The following is an 18,792-nucleotide window of genomic DNA, read 5'->3' on the forward strand; positions in this document are numbered from 1 at the left end:
CTATGGAGCAGTATGCTGTCTATGGGTCCCTATGGGGTGCAATTGGTTGCTGTGGGGCACAATGGAGTGTCTATGAGGCTCCATGGGCTGCTATGGGGCACTATGGATTAGCTATGGGGTGCTATGGAGTCTCCTTGGGCCCCTATGGGTCACTATGGGGTGTCTATGGGGCTCTATGGGGTATCTTTGTGTTCCTATGGGGCGCTATGGGTGACTATGGGGTCGCTATGGGTTTCTTTGAGGCACTAATGGTCTCAATGGGGTCTCTATGGGTCTCAATTTATCCTTATGGCTCCCAATGACTGTCTATGGGTCTCTATGTGTCCCTATGGGTCCCAGTGTCTCTCTATGTGTCCCTATGGATCCCAGTGTCTCTCTATGGGTCCCAATGTCTTCCTCTGGATCTCTATGGGTCCCTATGGGTCCCAGTGTCTCTCTATGTCCCCCTGTCTAGGTGGTAACTATACAGATGGTAACAAAGATGGTAACAAATGTACAGAGGTTCTAAGCGAGAGAGAAACTCACCAGTGGTGATGCCTTCGCTGAGGAAGCTGGGGCGGTCTTCACTGCAGAGCGATGTCCAAGAGATGCTGCCTCACAGAATCACAGAATTCTCAAGGTTGGAAAAGGGCTGCCAGCTTTTGTAGGAGAATAGCATGGGAGACAGTTGTGAAGGCTTTGCTGAAGTCCAAGTAGAGCACATCAACAGCCTTTCTTTCCTTCATCCATCAGATGGGTCACAGGATCGTAGAAGGAGATCAGATTGGTCAAGCAGGAGCTGCCCTTCACGAACCCATGCTGGCTAGGTCTGATCTCCTGCTCATCCCACACCTGCCGCATCTGTCATCTCCCTCAAGACAATTCGTTCCATTCCCTTCCCTGGCACCGAGGTCAGGCTAACAGGCCTGGAGTTGCCCGGATCCTCCTGACAACCTTGCTTGGAAATGGGAGTCACGTTGGCAAGCCTCCAGTCTTCTGGGACCTCACCCGGTAACAGGGAGCTCGGAAAGATAATGGAAAGCGGCTCGAGTGAGGGTCAGCCCTTAAATGAGGTCTCAGAGGAGGTGGAGTCGAGCTCCAGCCCTCCCGGGAGCACAGCTCCATTACTCTCACCTGTGCTCCCGCAGCTAACCCCACACTTGCCTCAGCTGATTAATCAGAGGTTCAGGCTGTGATTACCAATCTCCCATACAGCCCCTATGGGTCCCAATGTTTCCCTATGGGTCTCTAGCTGTCCCTATAGGTCTCTATGGGGTTATTATGCCTCCCAGTTGGTCCCTATGTGTCTCTATGTCTCTCTATGGGGTCCCTATGTGTCCCAATGTCCCCCTATGGATCTCTATGTATCTATGGGTCCCAGTGACTCCCTTTGGGTCACTAATGAGTCACTATGTGTCCCAACGTCTCCCCTATGGGTTGCTATGTGCCTCTGTGGGGTCTCTTATGGGTATCTCTGGACCCAAATGTATTCCTATGGGTACCTATGGGTTTCAATGTGGTCCCTATGTGCCTCTATGAGGTCTCTTATGGGTCTCAGCAGTGTCCCTATGTGTCTCTATGGGTCTCACTGTTCCCCACTGTAATCCATGGGATCCCTATGTGTCCCAATGTCCCCCTATGGGTCCCAGTGTCTCCCTATGGGTCACTATGTGTCCCTATGTGTCCCAATATCCTTCCTTTTGGTAGCTATGTGCCTCTATGGGGTCTCTTATTTGTATCTATGGGCTTAAATGTCCTCCTATGGGTATCTATGGGTTTCAATGCGGTCCCTATGTGCCTCTATGGGGTCTCTTATGGGTCTCAGCAGAGTCTCTATGTGTCTCTACGGGTATCACTGTCCCCCACTGTAATCCATGGTGTCCCTATGTGTCCCTATGTCCCCCTCTTGGTCCCAGTGTCAGCCTATGGGTCACAATGTGACCCTACGTGTCCCAATGTCCCCCCTATGGGTTGCTATGTGCCTCTATGGGTTCTCTATGGGGCTCTATGGGGTGCCTATGGAGCTCTATGGGGTTCTATGGGGCGTTCTGAGGTTTCTATGGGGTGTCTATGGAACGCTATGGTGTGTCTATGTGGCAAAATGAGTTTCTATGGGTGGCTATGGGAGCTCTATGGGGCACAATGGGTTGCCTACGGGGCTCTATGGGATGTCTATGGGGCTCTATGGCGCGGCTATATGTCCTTATGTGGTGTCTATGTGGCACTATGTTGTGCTATGGGGTGCTGTGAGGCACTATGGGGTGCTATGGGGCTCTATGGAGCAGTATAGGGTGTCTATGGGTCCCTATGGGGTGCAATGGGGCGCTGTGGGGCACAAGGGAGTGTCTATGAGGCTCCATGGGCTGCTATGGGGCACTGTGGAGTAGCTATGGGATGATTTGGGGTCTCTTTGTGCCCCTATGGGGCGCTATGGGTCACTATGTGGTGTCTATGGGGCTCTATGGGGTGGCTATGCGGTGCTGTAGGGTGGCTATGGGGTGCTTTGGGGTATCCTTGGGTTCCTATGGGGCGCTATGGGTGACTATGGGGTGCTATGGTTTGCTATGGGGCTCTATGCGGAAGAATGGGGTCTCTATGGGGCGCTATGGGGTCCCTATGGGGCTCTATGGGGAGTCTATGGGGTGTCTTTGGGGATCTATGGGTTGTCTGTGGGGCTCTATGGGGTCTGCATGGGGTCTGTATGGGGTTCAGTGGGTCTCTATGGGGCTCTATGGGGTGTCTACAGGCACTATGGGGCGATATGGGGTGTCTATTTGGTTCAATTGGGCTCTATGGTGTGGCTGTAGGGCCTTACGTGGTGTCCATGGGGCACTGTGGGCTGCTATGGGGTGCTGTGGGGAACTATGGGGTGTCTATGGTGCTCTATGGGGCAGTATGCTGTGTCTATGGGTCCCTATGGGGTGCAATGGGGTGCTGTGGGGCACAATGGAGTGTCTATGAGGCTCCATGGGCTGCTATGGGGCACTATGGATTAGCTATGGGGTGCTATGGAGTCTCTTTGGGCCCCTATGGGTCACTATGGGGTGTCTATGGGGCTCTATGGGGTATCTTTGTGTTCCTATGGGGCGCTATGGGTGTCTATGGGGTCTCTACGGGTTTCTTTGAGGCACTAATGGTCTCAATGGGGTCTCTATGGGTCTCAATTTATCCTTATGGCTCCCAATGACTGTCTATGGGTCTCTATGTGTCCCTATGGGTCCCAGTGTCTCTCTATGTGTCCCTATGGGTCCCAGTGTCTCTCTATGGGTCCCAATGTCTTCCTCTGGATCTCTATGGGTGCCTATGGGTCCCAGTGTCTCTCTATGTCCCCCTGTCTAGGTGGTAACTATACAGATGGTAACAAAGATGGTAACAAATGTACAGAGGTTCTAAGCGAGAGAGAAACTCACCAGTGGTGATGCCTTCGCTGAGGAAGCTGGGGCGGTCTTCACTGCAGAGCGATGTCCAAGAGATGCTGCCTCACAGAATCACAGAATTCTCAAGGTTGGAAAAGGGCTGCCAGCTTTTGTAGGAGAATAGCATGGGAGACAGTTGTGAAGGCTTTGCTGAAGTCCAAGTAGAGCACATCAACAGCCTTTCTTTCCTTCATCCATCAGATGGGTCACAGGATCGTAGAAGGAGATCAGATTGGTCAAGCAGGAGCTGCCCTTCACGAACCCATGCTGGCTAGGTCTGATCTCCTGCTCATCCCACACCTGCCGCATCTGTCATCTCCCTCAAGACAATTCGTTCCATTCCCTTCCCTGGCACCGAGGTCAGGCTAACAGGCCTGGAGTTGCCCGGATCCTCCTGACAACCTTGCTTGGAAATGGGAGTCACGTTGGCAAGCCTCCAGTCTTCTGGGACCTCACCCGGTAACAGGGAGCTCGGAAAGATAATGGAAAGCGGCTCGAGTGAGGGTCAGCCCTTAAATGAGGTCTCAGAGGAGGTGGAGTCGAGCTCCAGCCCTCCCGGGAGCACAGCTCCATTACTCTCACCTGTGCTCCCGCAGCTGACCCCACACTTGCCTCAGCTGATTAATCAGAGGTTCAGGCTGTGATTACCAATCTCCCATACAGCCCCTATGGGTCCCAATGTTTCCCTATGGGTCTCTAGCTGTCCCTATAGGTCTCTATGGGGTTATTATGCCTCTAAATGGGTCCCTATGTGTCTCTATGTCTCTCTATGGGGTCCCTATGTGTCCCAATGTCCCCCTATGGGTCCCAGTGTCTCCCTATGGGTCACTATGTGTCCCTATGTGTCCCAATATCCCCCCTATGGGTAGCTATGTGCCTCTATGGGGTCTCTTATTTGTATCTATGGGCTTAAATGTCCTCCTATGGGTATCTATGGGTTTCAATGCGGTCCCTATGTGCCTCTATGGGGTCTCTTATTGGTCTCAGCAGAGTCTCTATGTGTCTCTATGGGTATCACTGTCCCCCACTGTAATCCATGGTGTCCCTATGTGTCCCAGTGTCACCCTATGGGTCCCAGTGTCTCCCTATGGGTCACTATGTGTCCCTATGTGTCCCAATGTCCCCCCTATGGGTTGCTATGTGCCTCTATGGGTTCTCTATGGGGCTCCATGGGGTGCCTATGGAGCTCTATGGGGTTCTATGGGGCGTTCTGAGGTTTCTATGGGGTGTCTATGGAACGCTATGGTGTGTCTATGTGGCAAAATGGGCTTCTATAGGTGGCGATGGGAGCTCTATGGGGCACAATGGGTTTCCTACGGGGCTCTATGGGATGTCTATGGGGCTCTATGGCGCGGCTATATGTCCTTATGTGGTGTCTATGTGGCACTATGTTGTGCTATGGGGTGCTGTGAGGCAGTATGGGGTGCTATGGGGCTCTATGGAGCAGTATAGGGTGTCTATGGGTCCTATGGGGTGCAATGGGGCGCTGTGGGGCACAAGGGAGTGTCTATGAGGCTCCATGGGCTGCTATGGGGTGCTGTGGGGAACTATGGGGTGTCTATGGGGCTCTATGGAGCAGTATGCTGTGTCTATGGGTCCCTATGTGGTGCAATGGGGTGCTGTGGGGCACAATGGAGTGTCTATGAGGCTCCATGGGCTGCTATGGGGCACTATGGATTAGCTATGGGGTGCTATGGAGTCTCTTTGGGCCCCTATGGGTCACTATGGGGTGTCTATGGGGCTCTATGGGGTATCTTTGTGTTCCTATGGGGCGCTATGGGTGTCTATGGGGTCGCTACGGGTTTCTTTGAGGCACTAATGGTCTCAATGGGGTCTCTATGGGTCTCAATTTATCCTTATGGCTCCCAATGACTGTCTATGGGTCTCTATGTGTCCCTATGGGTCCCAGTGTCTCTCTATGTGTCCCTATGGGTCCCAGTGTCTCTCTATGGGTCCCAATGTCTTCCTCTGGATCTCTATGGGTGCCTATGGGTCCCAGTGTCTCTCTATGTCCCCCTGTCTAGGTGGTAACTATACAGATGGTAACAAAGATGGTAACAAATGTACAGAGGTTCTAAGCGAGAGAGAAACTCACCAGTGGTGATGCCTTCGCTGAGGAAGCTGGGGCGGTCTTCACTGCAGAGCGATGTCCAAGAGATGCTGCCTCACAGAATCACAGAATTCTCAAGGTTGGAAAAGGGCTGCCAGCTTTTGTAGGAGAATAGCATGGGAGACAGTTGTGAAGGCTTTGCTGAAGTCCAAGTAGAGCACATCAACAGCCTTTCTTTCCTTCATCCATCAGATGGGTCACAGGATCGTAGAAGGAGATCAGATTGGTCAAGCAGGAGCTGCCCTTCACGAACCCATGCTGGCTAGGTCTGATCTCCTGCTCATCCCACACCTGCCGCATCTGTCATCTCCCTCAAGACAATTCGTTCCATTCCCTTCCCTGGCACCGAGGTCAGGCTAACAGGCCTGGAGTTGCCCGGATCCTCCTGACAACCTTGCTTGGAAATGGGAGTCACGTTGGCAAGCCTCCAGTCTTCTGGGACCTCACCCGGTAACAGGGAGCTCGGAAAGATAATGGAAAGCGGCTCGAGTGAGGGTCAGCCCTTAAATGAGGTCTCAGAGGAGGTGGAGTCGAGCTCCAGCCCTCCCGGGAGCACAGCTCCATTACTCTCACCTGTGCTCCCGCAGCTGACCCCACACTTGCCTCAGCTGATTAATCAGAGGTTCAGGCTGTGATTACCAATCTCCCATACAGCCCCTATGGGTCCCAATGTTTCCCTATGGGTCTCTAGCTGTCCCTATAGGTCTCTATGGGGTTATTATGCCTCCCAGTTGGTCCCTATGTGTCTCTATGTCTCTCTATGGGGTGCCTATGTGTCCCAATGTCCCCCTATGGATCTCTATGTATCCATATGGGTCCCAGTGACTCCCTTTGGGTCACTAATGAGTCACTATGTGTCCCAACGTCTCCCCTATGGGTTGCTATGTGCCTCTGTGGGGTCTCTTATGGGTATCTATGGGCTTAAATGTCCTCCTATGGGTATCTATGGGTTTCAATGTGGTCCCTATGTGCCTCTATGGGGTCTCTATGGGTCACAGCAGTGTCCCTATGTGTCTCTATGGGTCTCACTGTCCCCCACTGTAATCCATGGAATCCCTATGTGTCCCAATGTCCCCCTATGGGTCCCAGTGTCTCCCTATGGGTCACTATGTGTCCCTATGTGTCCCAATATCCCCCCTATGGGTAGCTATGTGCCTCTATGGGGTCTCTTATTTGTATCTATGGGCTTAAATGTCCTCCTATGGGTATCTATGGGTTTCAATGCGGTCCCTATGTGCCTCTATGGGGTCTCTTATGGGTCTCAGCAGAGTCTCTATGTGTCTCTACGGGTATCACTGTCCCCCACTGTAATCCATGGTGTCCCTATGTGTCCCAATGTCACCCTATGGGTCCCAGTGTCTCCCTATGGGTAACTATGTGTCCCTATGTGTCTCTATGGGTCTCACTGTCCCCCACTGTAATCCATGGAATCCCTATGTGTCCCAATGTCCCCCTATGGGTCCCAGTGTCTCCCTATGGGTCACTATGTGTCCCTATGTGTCCCAATATCCCCCCTATGGGTAGCTATGTGCCTCTATGGGGTCTCTTATTTGTATCTATGGGATTAAATGTCCTCCTATGGGTATCTATGGGTTTCAATGCGGTCCCTATGTGCCTCTATGGGGTCTCTTATGGGTCTCAGCAGAGTCTCTATGTGTCTCTACGGGTATCACTGTCCCCCACTGTAATCCATGGTGTCCCTATGTGTCCCAATGTCACCCTATGGGTCCCAGTGTCTCCCTATGGGTAACTATGTGTCCCTATGTGTCCCAATGTCCCCCGTATGAGTTGCTATGTGCCTCTATGGGTTCTCTATGGGGTGCCTATGGAGCTCTATGGGGTTCTATGGGGCGTTCTGAGGTTTCTATGGGGTGTCTATGGAACGCTATGGTGTGTCTTTGTGGCAAAATGGGCTTCTATGGGTGGCTATGGGAGCTCTATGGGGCACAATGGGTTGCCTACGGGGCTCTATGGGTTGTCTATGGGGCTCTATGGCGCGGCTATATGTCCTTATGTGGTGTCTATGTGGCACTATGTTGTGCTATGGGGTGCTGTGAGGCACTATGGGGTGCTATGGGGCTCTATGGAGCAGTATAGGGTGTCTATGGGTCCTATGGGGTGCAATGGGGCGCTGTGGGGCACAAGGGAGTGTCTATGAGGCTCCATGGGCTGCTATGGGGCACTGTGGAGTAGCTATGGGATGATTTGGGGTCTCTTTGTGCCCCTATGGGGCGCTATGGGTCACTATGTGGTGTCTATGGGGATCTATGGGGTGGCTATGCGGTGCTGTAGGGTGGCTATGGGGTGCTTTGGGGTATCCTTGGGTTCCTATGGGGCGCTATGGGTGACTATGGGGTGCTATGGTTTGCTATGGGGCTCTATGCTGAAGAATGGGGTCTCTATGGGGCGCTATGGGGTCCCTATGGGGAGTCTATGGGGTGTCTTTGGGGATCTATGGGTTGTCTGTGGGGCTCTATGGGGTCTGCATGGGGTCTGTATGGGGTTCAGTGGGTCTCTATGGGGCTCTATGGGGTGTCTACAGGCACTATGGGGCGATATGGGGTGTCTATGTGGTTCAATTGGGCTCTATGGTGTGGCTGTAGGGCCTTATGTGGTGTCTATGGGGCACTGTGGGCTGCTATGGGGTGCTGTGGGGAACTATGGGGTGTCTATGGGGCTCTATGGAGCAGTATGCTGTGTCTATGGGTCCCTATGGGGTGCAAGGGGGTGCTGTGGGGCACAATGGAGTGTCTATGAGGCTCCATGGGCTGCTATGGGGCACTATGGAGTAGCTATGGGGTGCTATGGGGTCTCTTTGGGCCCCTATGGGTCACTATGGGGTGTCTATGGGGCTCTATGGGGTATCTTTGTGTTCCTATGGGGCGCTATGGGTGACTATGGGGTCGCTATGGGTTTCTTTGAGGCACTATGGGTCTCAATGGGGTCTCTATGGGTCTCAATTTATCCTTATGGCTCCCAATGACTGTCTATGGGTCTCTATGTGTCCCTATGGGTCCCAGTGTCTCTCTATGTGTCCCTATGGGTCCCAGTGTCTCTCTATGGGTCCCAATGTCTTCCTCTGGATCTCTATGGGTCCCTATGGGTCCCAGCGTCTCTCTATGTCCCCCTGTCTAGGTGGTAACTATACAGATGGTAACAAAGATGGTAACAAATGTACAGAGGTTCTAAGCGAGAGAGAAACTCACCAGTGGTGATGCCTTCGCTGAGGAAGCTGGGGCGGTCTTCACTGCAGAGCAATGTCCAAGAGATGCTGCCTCACAGAATCACAGAATTCTCAAGGTTGGAAAAGGGCTGCCAGCTTTTGTAGGAGAATAGCATGGGAGACAGTTGTGAAGGCTTTGCTGAAGTCCAAGTAGAGCACGTCAACAGCCTTTCTTTCCTTCATCCATCAGATGGGTCACAGGATCGTAGAAGGAGATCAGATTGGTCAAGCAGGAGCTGCCCTTCACGAACCCATGCTGGCTAGGTCTGATCTCCTGCTCATCCCACACCTGCCGCATCTGTCATCTCCCTCAAGACAATTCGTTCCATTCCCTTCCCTGGCACCGAGGTCAGGCTAACAGGCCTGGAGTTGCCCGGATCCTCCTGACAACCTTGCTTGGAAATGGGAGTCACGTTGGCAAGCCTCCAGTCTTCTGGGACCTCACCCGGTAACAGGGAGCTCGGAAAGATAATGGAAAGCGGCTCGAGTGAGGGTCAGCCCTTAAATGAGGTCTCAGAGGAGGTGGAGTCGAGCTCCAGCCCTCCCGGGAGCACAGCTCCATTACTCTCACCTGTGCTCCCGCAGCTGACCCCACACTTGCCTCAGCTGATTAATCAGAGGTTCAGGCTGTGATTACCAATCTCCCATACAGCCCCTATGGGTCCCAATGTTTCCCTATGGGTCTCTAGCTGTCCCTATAGGTCTCTATGGGGTTATTATGCCTCTAAATGGGTCCCTATGTGTCTCTATGTCTCTCTATGGGGTCCCTATGTGTCCCAATGTCCCCCTATGGGTCCCAGTGTCTCCCTATGGGTCACTATGTGTCCCTATGTGTCCCAATATCCCCCCTATGGGTAGCTATGTGCCTCTATGGGGTCTCTTATTTGTATCTATGGGCTTAAATGTCCTCCTATGGGTATCTATGGGTTTCAATGCGGTCCCTATGTGCCTCTATGGGGTCTCTTATGGGTCTCAGCAGAGTCTCTATGTGTCTCTATGGGTATCACTGTCCCCCACTGTAATCCATGGTGTCCCTATGTGTCCCAATGTCACCCTATGGGTCCCAGTGTCTCCCTATGGGTCACTATGTGTCCCTATGTGTCCCAATGTCCCCCCTATGGGTTGCTATGTGCCTCTATGGGTTCTCTATGGGGCTCCATGGGGTGCCTATGGAGCTCTATGGGGTTCTATGGGGCGTTCTGAGGTTTCTATGGGGTGTCTATGGAACGCTATGGTGTTTCTATGTGGCAAAATGGGCTTCTATGGGTGGCGATGGGAGCTCTATGGGGCACAATGGGTTTCCTACGGGGCTCTATGGGATGTCTATGGGGCTCTATGGCGCGGCTATATGTCCTTATGTGGTGTCTATGTGGCACTATGTTGTGCTATGGGGTGCTGTGAGGCACTATGGGGTGCTATGGGGCTCTATGGAGCAGTATAGGGTGTCTATGGGTCCTATGGGGTGCAATGGGGCGCTGTGGGGCACAAGGGAGTGTCTATGAGGCTCCATGGGATGCTATGGGGTGCTGTGGGGAACTATGGGGTGTCTATGGGGCTCTATGGAGCAGTATACTGTGTCTATGGGTCCCTATGGGGTGCAATGGGGTGCTGTGGGGCACAATGGAGTGTCTATGAGGCTCCATGGGCTGCTATGGGGCACTATGGATTAGCTATGGGGTGCTATGGAGTCTCTTTGGGCCCCTATGGGTCACTATGGGGTGTCTATGGGGCTCTATGGGGTATCTTTGTGTTCCTATGGGGCGCTATGGGTGTCTATGGGGTCGCTACGGGTTTCTTTGAGGCACTAATGGTCTCAATGGGGTCTCTCTGGGTCTCAATTTATCCTTATGGCTCCCAATGACTGTCTATGGGTCTCTATGTGTCCCTATGGGTCCCAGTGTCTCTCTATGTGTCCCTATGGGTCCCAGTGTCTCTCTATGGGTCCCAATGTCTTCCTCTGGATCTCTATGGGTGCCTATGGGTCCCAGTGTCTCTCTATGTCCCCCTGTCTAGGTGGTAACTATACAGATGGTAACAAAGATGGTAACAAATGTACAGAGGTTCTAAGCGAGAGAGAAACTCACCAGTGGTAATGCCTTCGCTGAGGAAGCTGGGGCGGTCTTCACTGCAGAGCGATGTCCAAGAGATGCTGCCTCACAGAATCACAGAATTCTCAAGGTTGGAAAAGGGCTGCCAGCTTTTGTAGGAGAATAGCATGGGAGACAGTTGTGAAGGCTTTGCTGAAGTCCAAGTAGAGCACATCAACAGCCTTTCTTTCCTTCATCCATCAGATGGGTCACAGGATCGTAGAAGGAGATCAGATTGGTCAAGCAGGAGCTGCCCTTCACGAACCCATGCTGGCTAGGTCTGATCTCCTGCTCATCCCACACCTGCCGCATCTGTCATCTCCCTCAAGACAATTCGTTCCATTCCCTTCCCTGGCACCGAGGTCAGGCTAACAGGCCTGGAGTTGCCCGGATCCTCCTGACAACCTTGCTTGGAAATGGGAGTCACGTTGGCAAGCCTCCAGTCTTCTGGGACCTCACCCGGTAACAGGGAGCTCGGAAAGATAATGGAAAGCGGCTCGAGTGAGGGTCAGCCCTTAAATGAGGTCTCAGAGGAGGTGGAGTCGAGCTCCAGCCCTCCCGGGAGCACAGCTCCATTACTCTCACCTGTGCTCCCGCAGCTGACCCCACACTTGCCTCAGCTGATTAATCAGAGGTTCAGGCTGTGATTACCAATCTCCCATACAGCCCCTATGGGTCCCAATGTTTCCCTATGGGTCTCTAGCTGTCCCTATAGGTCTCTATGGGGTTATTATGCCTCCCAGTTGGTCCCTATGTGTCTCTATGTCTCTCTATGGGGTCCCTATGTGTCCCAATGTCCCCCTATGGATCTCTATGTATCCATATGGGTCCCAGTGACTCCCTTTGGGTCACTAATGAGTCACTATGTGTCCCAACGTCTCCCCTATGGGTTGCTATGTGCCTCTGTGGGGTCTCTTATGGGTATCTCTGGACCCAAATGTATTCCTATGGGTACCTATGGGTTTCAATGTGGTCCCTATGTGCCTCTATGGGGTCTCTATGGGTCTCATCAGTGTCCCTATGTGTCTCTATGGGTCTCACTGTCCCCCACTGTAATCCATGGAATCCCTATGTGTCCCAATGTCCCCCTATGGGTCCCAGTGTCTCCCTATGGGTCACTATGTGTCCCTATGTGTCCCAATATCCCCCCTATGGGTAGCTATGTGCCTCTATGGGGTCTCTTATTTGTATCTATGGGCTTAAATGTCCTCCTATGGGTATCTATGGGTTTCAATGCGGTCCCTATGTGCCTCTATGGGGTCTCTTATGGGTCTCAGCAGAGTCTCTATGTGTCTCTACGGGTATCACTGTCCCCCACTGTAATCCATGGTGTCCCTATGTGTCCCAATGTCACCCTATGGGTCCCAGTGTCTCCCTATGGGTAACTATGTGTCCCTATGTGTCTCTATGGGTCTCACTGTCCCCCACTGTAATCCATGGAATCCCTATGTGTCCCAATGTCCCCCTATGGGTCCCAGTGTCTCCCTATGGGTAACTATGTGTCCCTATGTGTCCCAATGTCCCCCGTATGAGTTGCTATGTGCCTCTATGGGTTCTCTATGGGGTGCCTATGGAGCTCTATGGGGTTCTATGGGGCGTTCTGAGGTTTCTATGGGGTGTCTATGGAACGCTATGGTGTGTCTTTGTGGCAAAATGGGCTTCTATGGGTGGCGATGGGAGCTCTATGGGGCACAATGGGTTGCCTACGGGGCTCTATGGGTTGTCTATGGGGCTCTATGGCGCGGCTATATGTCCTTATGTGGTGTCTATGTGGCACTATGTTGTGCTATGGGGTGCTGTGAGGCACTATGGGGTGCTATGGGGCTCTATGGAGCAGTATAGGGTGTCTATGGGTCCTATGGGGTGCAATGGGGCGCTGTGGGGCACAAGGGAGTGTCTATGAGGCTCCATGGGCTGCTATGGGGCACTGTGGAGTAGCTATGGGATGATTTGGGGTCTCTTTGTGCCCCTATGGGGCGCTATGGGTCACTATGTGGTGTCTATGGGGCTCTATGGGGTGGCTATGCGGTGCTGTAGGGTGGCTATGGAATGCTTTGGGGTATCCTTGGGTTCCTATGGGGCGCTATGGGTGACTATGGGGTGCTATGGTTTGCTATGGGGCTCTATGCAGTAGAATGGGGTCTCTATGGGGCGCTATGGGGTCCCTATGGGGAGTCTATGGGGTGTCTTTGGGGATCTATGGGTTGTCTGTGGGGCTCTATGGGGTCTGCATGGGGTCTGTATGGGGTTCAGTGGGTCTCTATGGGGCTCTATGGGGTGTCTACAGGCACTATGGGGCGATATGGGGTGTCTATGTGGTTCAATTGGGCTCTATGGTGTGGCTGTAGGGCCTTATGTGGTGTCTATGGGGCACTGTGGGCTGCTATGGGGTGCTGTGGGGAACTATGGGGTGTCTATGGGGCTCTATGGAGCAGTATGCTGTGTCTATGGGTCCCTATGGGGTGCAAGGGGGTGCTGTGGGGCACAATGGAGTGTCTATGAGGCTCCATGGGCTGCTATGGGGCACTATGGAGTAGCTATGGGGTGCTATGGGGTCTCTTTGGGCCCCTATGGGTCACTATGGGGTGTCTATGGGGCTCTATGGGGTATCTTTGTGTTCCTATGGGGCGCTATGGGTGACTATGGGGTCGCTATGGGTTTCTTTGAGGCACTAATGGTCTCAATGGGGTCTCTATGGGTCTCAATTTATCCTTATGGCTCCCAATGACTGTCTATGGGTCTCTATGTGTCCCTATGGGTCCCAGTGTCTCTCTATGTGTCCCTATGGGTCCCAGTGTCTCTCTATGGGTCCCAATGTCTTCCTCTGGATCTCTATGGGTCCCTATGGGTCCCAGCGTCTCTCTATGTCCCCCTGTCTAGGTGGTAACTATACAGATGGTAACAAAGATGGTAACAAATGTACAGAGGTTCTAAGCGAGAGAGAAACTCACCAGTGGTGATGCCTTCGCTGAGGAAGCTGGGGCGGTCTTCACTGCAGAGCGATGTCCAAGAGATGCTGCCTCACAGAATCACAGAATTCTCAAGGTTGGAAAAGGGCTGCCAGCTTTTGTAGGAGAATAGCATGGGAGACAGTTGTGAAGGCTTTGCTGAAGTCCAAGTAGAGCACATCAACAGCCTTTCTTTCCTTCATCCATCAGATGGGTCACAGGATCGTAGAAGGAGATCAGATTGGTCAAGCAGGAGCTGCCCTTCACGAACCCATGCTGGCTAGGTCTGATCTCCTGCTCATCCCACACCTGCCGCATCTGTCATCTCCCTCAAGACAATTCGTTCCATTCCCTTCCCTGGCACCGAGGTCAGGCTAACAGGCCTGGAGTTGCCCGGATCCTCCTGACAACCTTGCTTGGAAATGGGAGTCACGTTGGCAAGCCTCCAGTCTTCTGGGACCTCACCCGGTAACAGGGAGCTCGGAAAGATAATGGAAAGCGGCTTGAGTGAGGGTCAGCCCTTAAATGAGGTCTCAGAGGAGGTGGAGTCGAGCTCCAGCCCTCCCGGGAGCACAGCTCCATTACTCTCACCTGTGCTCCCGCAGCTGACCCCACACTTGCCTCAGCTGATTAATCAGAGGTTCAGGCTGTGATTACCAATCTCCCATACAGCCCCTATGGGTCCCAATGTTTCCCTATGGGTCTCTAGCTGTCCCTATAGGTCTCTATGGGGTTATTATGCCTCTAAATGGGTCCCTATGTGTCTCTATGTCTCTCTATGGGGTCCCTATGTGTCCCAATGTCCCCCTATGGATCTCTATGTATCCATATGGGTCCCAGTGACTCCATTTGGGTCACTAATGAGTCACTATGTGTCCCAACGTCTCCCCTATGGGTTGCTATGTGCCTCTGTGGGGTCTCTTATGGGTATCTCTGGACCCAAATGTATTCCTATGGGTACCTATGGGTTTCAATGTGGTCCCTATGTGCCTCTATGGGGTCTCTATGGGTCTCAGCAGTGTCCCTATGTGTCTCTATGGGTCTCACTGTCCCCCACTGTAATCCATGGGATCCCTATGTGTCCCAATGTCCCCCTATGGGTCCCAGTGTCTCCCTATGGGTCACTATGTGTCCCTATGTGTCCCAATATCCCCCCTATGGGTAGCTATGTGCCTCTATGGGGTCTCTTATTTGTATCTATGGGCTTAAATGTCCTCCTATGGGTATCTATGGGTTTCAATGTGGTCCCTATGTGCCTCTATGGGGTCTCTTATGGGTCTCAGCAGAGTCTCTATGTGTCTCTACGGGTATCACTGTCCCCCACTGTAATCCATGGAATCCCTATGTGTCCCAATGTCACCCTATGGGTCCCAGTGTCTCCCTATGGGTCACTATGTGTCCCTATGTGTCCCAATGTCCCCCCTATGGGTTGCTATGTGCCTCTATGGGTTCTCTATGGGGCTCTATGGGGTGCCTATGGAGCTCTATGGGGTTCTATGGGGCGTTCTGAGGTTTCTATGGGGTGTCTATGGAACGCTATGGTGTGTCTATGTGGCAAAATGAGTTTCTATGGGTGGCTATGGGAGCTCTATGGGGCACAATGGGTTGCCTACGGGGCTCTATGGGATGTCTATGGGGCTCTATGGCGCGGCTATATGTCCTTATGTGGTGTCTATGTGGCACTATGTTGTGCTATGGGGTGCTGTGAGGCACTATGGGGTGCTATGGGGCTCTATGGAGCAGTATAGGGTGTCTATGGGTCCCTATGGGGTGCAATGGGGCGCTGTGGGGCACAAGGGAGTGTCTATGAGGCTCCATGGGCTGCTATGGGGCACTGTGGAGTAGCTATGGGGTGCTCTGGGGTCTCTTTGGGCCCCTATGGGTCACTATGGGGTGTCTATGGGGCTCTATGGGGTATCTTTGTGTTCCTATGGGGCGCTATGGGTGACTATGGGGTCGCTATGGGTTTCTTTGAGGCACTATGGGTCTCAATGGGGTCTCTATGGGTCTCAATTTATCCTTATGGCTCCCAATGACTGTCTATGGGTCTCTATGTGTCCCTATGGGTCCCAGTGTCTCTCTATGGGTCCCAATGTCTTCCTCTGGATCTCTATGGGTCCCTATGGGTCCCAGTGTCTCTCTATGTCCCCCTGTCTAGGTGGTAACTATACAGATGGTAACAAAGATGGTAACAAATGTACAGAGGTTCTAAGCGAGAGAGAAACTCACCAGTGGTGATGCCTTCGCTGAGGAAGCTGGGGCGGTCTTCACTGCAGAGCGATGTCCAAGAGATGCTGCCTCACAGAATCACAGAATTCTCAAGGTTGGAAAAGGGCTGCCAGCTTTTGTAGGAGAATAGCATGGGAGACAGTTGTGAAGGCTTTGCTGAAGTCCAAGTAGAGCACATCAACAGCCTTTCTTTCCTTCATCCATCAGATGGGTCACAGGATCGTAGAAGGAGATCAGATTGGTCAAGCAGGAGCTGCCCTTCACGAACCCATGCTGGCTAGGTCTGATCTCCTGCTCATCCCACACCTGCCGCATCTGTCATCTCCCTCAAGACAATTCGTTCCATTCCCTTCCCTGGCACCGAGGTCAGGCTAACAGGCCTAGAGTTGCCCGGATCCTCCTGACAACCTTGCTTGGAAATGGGAGTCACGTTGGCAAGCCTCCAGTCTTCTGGGACCTCACCCGGTAACAGGGAGCTCGGAAAGATAATGGAAAGCGGCTCGAGTGAGGGTCAGCCCTTAAATGTGGTCTCAGAGGAGGTGGAGTCGAGCTCCAGCCCTCCCGGGAACACAGCTCCATTACTCTCACCTGTGCTCCCGCAGCTGACCCCACACTTGCCTCAGCTGATTAATCAGAGGTTCAGGCTGTGATTACCAATCTCCCATACAGCCCCTATGGGTCCCAATGTTTCCCTATGGGTCTCTAGCTGTCCCTATAGGTCTCTATGGGGTTATTATGCCTCCCAGTTGGTCCCTATGTGACTCTATGTCTCTCTATGGGGTCCCAATGTGTCCTAATGTCCTCCTGTAGATCTCTATGTCCCCCTATGGGTCCCAGTGTCTCCCTTTGGGTCACTATGTCTCCCAATCCCCCCTATGGGTTGCTATGTGCCTCTATGGGGTCTCTATAGGGTCTCTTATGTGTATCTCTGGGCCCAAATATCTTCCTATGGGTATCTATATGTTTCAGTGTGGTCCCTATGTGCCTCTATGGGGTCTCTTATGTGTCTCAGCGGGGTCCCTATGTGTCTCTATGGGTCTCACTGTCCCCCACTGTAATCCATGGGGTCCCTATGTGTCCCAATGTCCCCCCTATGGGTTGATATGTGCCTCTATGGGGTCTCTATAGGGTCTCTTATGTGTATCTCTCGGCCCAAATATCTTCCTATGGGTATCTATATGTTTCAGTGTGGACCCTATGTGCCTCTATGCGGTCTCTTATGTGTCTCAGTGGGGTCCCTATGTGTCTCTATGGGTCTTACTGTCCCCCACTGTAATCCATGGGGTCACTATGTGTCCCAATGTCCCCCCTATGGGTTGCTATGTGCCACTATGGGGTCTCTATGGGGTCTCTTATGGGTATCTCTGGGCCCAAATGTCTTCCTATGGGTATCTATGGGTTTCAATGCAGTCCCTATGTGCCTCTATGGTGTCTCTTATGGGTCTCAGCTGGGTTCCTATGTGTCTCTATGGGTCTCACTATCCCCCACTGTAATCCATGGGGTCTTTATGTGTCCCAGTGTTTACCCTATGGGTTGATATATGCCTCTATGGGGTCTCGTAAGATTATCTCTGGGCCCAAATGTCTTCCTAAGGTATCTGTGGGTTTCAGTGTGGTCCGTATGTGCCTCTATGTGGTCTCTTATGAGTCTCAGTGGGGTCCCTATATGTCAATATGAGTCTCACTGTCCCCCAATGTAATCCATGGGATCCCTATGTGTCCCATTTTCCCCGTATGGGTACCAGTGTCTCCGTATGGGTCACTATGTGTCCCTATGTGTCCCTATGTCCCCCCTATGGGTTGCTAAGTGCCTCTATAGGGTCTCTATGGGGTTTCGCTACCTCTAGGACCAAATGTCTTCCTATGGGTATCTATGGGTTTCAATGTGGTCCCTAGGTGCCTCTATGGGGTCTTTCATGGGTCTCAGCGGTGTCCCTATGTGTCTCTATGGGTCTCACTGTCCTCCACTGCAATCCATGGGGTCCCTTTGTGTACGCTATGGGTTGCTATGTGCCTCTATTGGGTCTCTTAAGGGTATCTCTGGGCCCAAATGCCTTCTTATGGGTATCTATGGATTTCAATGTTGTCCCTATGTGCCTCTATGTGGTCTCTTATTGGTCTCAGCAGGGTCCCTATGTGTCTCTATGGGTCTCACTGTCCCCCACTGTAATCCATGGGATCCCTATGTGTCCCAATGTCCCCCTATGGGTCCCAGTGTCTCCCTATGGGTCACTATGTTTTCCTCCCTTAACCAATGTCCCCCCCTATGGGTTGCTATGTGCCTCTATGTGGTCTCTTATTGGTATCTCTTGGCTTAAATGTCTTCCTATGGGTATCTATGAGTTTCAATGTGGTCCCTATGTGACCCCATGGGGTCTCTTATGGGTCTCAGCGGGGTCCCTATATGTCTCTATTGGTCTCACGATCCCCCACTGTAATCCATGTGGTCCCTATGTGTCCCATTGTCCCCCTATATGTCCCAGTGTCTCCCTAAGGGTCACTATGTGTCCTATGTGTCCCAATGTCCCCCCTATGGGGGGCTATGTGCCTCCATGGGGTCTCTTATGGGTCTCAGTGGAGTCCCTATGTGTCTCTACGGGTCTCATGTCTCCCACTGTAATCCAAGGGGTCCCTATGTGTCCCAATGTCCCCGTATGGGTCCCAGTGTCTCCCTATGGGTCACTATGTGTCCCTATGTGTCCCAATGTCCCCCCTATGGGTTGCTATGTGCCTCTATGGTATCTCTGTGGGGTCTCTTATGGGTATCTCTGGGCCCAAATGTCTTCCTATGAGTATCTCT

Source organism: Coturnix japonica, chromosome 17, assembly GCF_054131305.1.
Source record: "Coturnix japonica strain WE chromosome 17, WE-NBRP24, whole genome shotgun sequence".
NCBI classification, from domain to species: Eukaryota; Metazoa; Chordata; class Aves; order Galliformes; family Phasianidae; genus Coturnix; species Coturnix japonica.